The sequence below is a fragment of the Saccopteryx leptura genome, chromosome 2 (assembly GCF_036850995.1).
Source record: "Saccopteryx leptura isolate mSacLep1 chromosome 2, mSacLep1_pri_phased_curated, whole genome shotgun sequence".
NCBI lineage: Eukaryota > Metazoa > Chordata > Mammalia > Chiroptera > Emballonuridae > Saccopteryx > Saccopteryx leptura.
The window spans coordinates 285,842,698-285,846,733 of NC_089504.1; positions in this window are offsets into that span (position 1 = coordinate 285,842,698).

A 4,036-nucleotide genomic window follows, 5' to 3' on the forward strand; every position below is an offset into this window, starting at 1 on the left:
GAATTAAAGGGCTCAACACAATAAGAACTCCATAATTTACTGTCTTAATGAGATAAAAAATAAAAAGGACAGAAAAATTGAATCATTTCATTAATGCATACACATAACAGGTAGCTAAAATGCCTGCGATGTGTCAGCCACTGAGGATACCACAGTAAGCTAACCAGATAAGGTCACTACTTTCATGAAACTTACAGTATTGCAGTAGAGATAGTAAGGGATCAGACACACACATTATTACACCCCAAGAGTGCTATTTAGAGCACCTAACTTAGTCCAGGGAGCTAAAGAATGTATTCTGAGGAAGTGATTCAGTGTCAGCTGGGGTTTGAAGGATGAAGATAGAGGACCTCTTTACTGAAAACAAGCCTAAAGGCAGAAGTGTGACAGTAGGTTGCATGAAGATCAAAGACGTCTTACTCAAAGTGCAACAAAGAAGGAAGTGCTCCTACGTGGGTGCCAAGCTGAAATGCTTTCTGTTTGGAAAGTCATCAAGCCTATGAAAAAAAATTTTTTTTTACAGTGACAGAGAGAGAGTCAGAGAGAGGGATAAATAGGGACAGACAGTCAGGAACGGAGAGAGATGAGAAGCATCGATCATTAGTTTTTTGTTGCGACACCTTAGTTGTTCATTGATTGCCTTCTCATATGTGCCTTGACCATGAGGCTGCAGCAGACCGAGTAACCCCCTGTCGAGCCAGCGACTTTAGGTCCAAGCTAGTGAGCTTTGCTCAAATCAGATGAGCCCGCGCTCAAGCTGGCGATCTCAGGGTCTTGAACTTCGGTCTTCCACATCCAAGTCTGACACTCTATCCACTGTGCCACCACCCGGTCAGGCAAGCCTATGAAAATTTAAATATATTTTATTCCCTGTTACTCTTTGGTGAGGGGAATCTGTTTTGTTCTGTTTTTCTCTTTGCATAAAGTTTGTGGATTTTCCAAGCCCTACTGTAAGTTATCCACCTTCTCCTTCCTGCTGCTCTAGAGTCATCAGCCAAGTGATGGCTCATGCAGAGCAGTAAGGAGATAGAAGCTGAAACTCAGATGCCAAAATTCTCTTTACCAGTTGAAAAATTTGTTAACTTCCATGCAAATGCACCTCTAAATAATTTGAGTTCTTCCTAGATATATGAGGATACATTTTCTCCTTGGTTGTAAGATTTGAAGAATACTTTAGACACACTCCATACTAAAGGAACCATACTTCTGATTAGACAATAACAGAGGATAAGGTTAGAGAATAGCAAAAGGAGGCAGGAGAGAAAATTCAAAAAGTTGCTTTATATACATTATCTTATATATTTCTCAGAGTAACCTGATGAAGTAGGTAGCTTTATCTACATTTTATTTTCTTAAGTGAGTAATGAAGAGGCAGAAAGACAGACTCCCACATATGCCCGACCAGGATACACCTGGCCAGCCCACTAGGGTGTGATGCTTTGCCCACCTGGGGCCATTGTTCCTTTGCAACCGCAGCCATTTTAGTGCCTGAAGTGAAGCCATGGTGCCATCCTCAGCACCTGGGCCAACTTGCTCCAGTGTAGCCTTGACTGCAGGAGGGGAAGAGAGAGATAGAAAAAAGAGGGGGATGGGTGAAGGAGATGGTTGCTTCTCTTGTGTGCCCTGACCAGGAATCAAACCTGGGACATCCACACACCAGGCCGCCGCTCTACCACTAAGCCAACCAGCCAGGGTCTTTATCCACATTTTATTTGAGAAAACTTAAGTTAGAAAATTTGCTCAAGATTCCACAATTAGGATATGGCAGTGCTGAAATCAAATCCAGGCCTGTAGACTCCAAAGTCATGCTCTTTACCACCGCGCAACATACTCTGCAAAAAGAGCTAGTTCACTGATGTCCCAGCTGTGACACAGTAAGCCTCTCAGATCTGTTCCGCCTACAGTGAAGTGGATAGTCAGATAGCCTCAGGTATTTCCCTAGCCACTGTGTGACTGTCCTACTCAAACTGAGTATCTGTTCACTTTAGTCAACACTATGTCTCCTGGGATCCCTGTGCAAATTTTGTTTAAGTATTAAGAGGAGACACAAAGGAAGAATACTGTATTCATTCAATATATAATTATTGATCATTTATTATTTAAGAGATCCAGCTCCAGGCTCTGGAAATACAGCAATGTTCCCATTTAATGGGAAATGAAGAACAAGGACAGATAATTTCCAATTCACCAAGTAACAGGAAAAAACATACATACGAGTAGAATCATTTTCCAAAATGCTATGCAATTAAGGTCTGGCTTTTAAGGGAAGGGAAGCAGGGCCTGCAACACATAACTTTTCCATTAGTAGGATAGCTAGTATGCTGCTGCTCCAAGTGAACACCAACAACTGTGGTGCCTGGAAAAGAATTATAGGATTATATGATCAACAACTGTGCTATCATTTTACTATTGACAACTTCCTAAGTTCTCTCCAGCAGATCACAGGCTGTCCCAATTTGGGGAGGATAAAGTATGTAAAAGTTCTCTTCTGTTTCATGGCCAAATATAAGTGACTCCTGAATTGTTCATGCTCTCATGGTTCCTTCACTAGTTTGGAAAACAGCTGTTTCTACCATTATTATTGTTTCTCTTTTTTTCTTTTTCTTTTTTTTTTTTTTTTTAAGCAAGAGACAGAGCCAACCAGATAAGAAGAGAGATGAGAAACATCAACTCATAGTTGCAGCACCTCACTTGCTCATTGACTGCTTTCTCATATGAGCCTTGACAGAAGGGCTTCAGCAGAGCCAGTGAACCCTTGTCCAGGCCTTGGGCTCAAGCCAGTGACTATGGTGCCATGTCTATGATTCCACACTCAAGCCAGCAACCCTGCTCTCAAGCTGATGTGCCCGTGCTCAAGCCAGCGATCTCGGGGTTTCAAACCTGGGTCCTCAGCATCCCAGGCCAATGCTCTATCGCACCACCACCTGGTCAGGCTGTTTCCCTTTTTTTTCTGGAAACAAGAAAAAGAAAAAAGGAGGGGAAAAAAAAGAAATGTAACTAAACCCCCGACACAATGTCTTAGATAGAATAATTTTGGGGATAAATAAGCCATAACCCTCTGGTACAGCTCACAGCCTCTGTAGAAAACATTTGTCTAAAAAAGGTAAGGTCCTCAGCCATAAGAAATGATGACATCGGATCACTTACAACAAAATGGTGGGATCTTGATAACATTATACGGAGTTAGTAAATCAGAAAAAAACAAGAACTGCAGGATTCCATACATTGGTGGGACATAAAAACGAGACTAAGAGACATGGACAAGAGTGTGGTGGTTATGGGGGGAGGGAAGGAGGGAGAGGGGGAGGGGGAGGGGCACAAAGAAAACTAGATAGAAGGTGACAGAGGACAATCTGACTTTGGGTGATGGGTATGCAACAGAATTGAATGACAAGATAATCTGGACCTGTTTTCTTTGAATATATGTACCCTGATTTATTGATGTCACCCCATTAAAATTAATAAAAATTAAAAAAAAAAAGGTAAGGTCCGCGCACAGCAAAGAGCCCGGAGACAATAAACCGTAAATCCCAACGTGCCCACAAGAAAGAATGGTTACCACTTAGCCCAGCCCCATGGGACTACAACTCCCAGTTCACCACGTACTCAGCTCGCCAAGTCTTCCCTTAACTGCAAGTAAACCCCGCCCCTTTATTCTTGCCCCTTGCTAAGGCTGGAACCAACTAGCGAAACTTTCACGCCTCTTTTGACCTTTGTGGCCCCAGAGGAGATGAGGTACATGCCAATCTATTGACTTCACCTGCGCTACACTGGAAACCCATCCTTTAATTGAAACACATGCGCAGTGGCGTGCCAGCCAACGGCCCAACCTTTGGCGCTTGCGCCGAGGTTGGCTGCCGCACGCGGCCGGGAGCGGCTGCCTTATTGCGCAAGCGCAGGTGCTCTCCCACATACTTCATCGCGCTGTCTCTATCTAGCTTGCCCTGCCGTTCTTGCGTAGGGGGCGGGGCTAAGAATGTCAATTGGCCTATTTTCGTGCCGGTCAATGAGGTGAGTGCGGTGATTGGTGGCGACC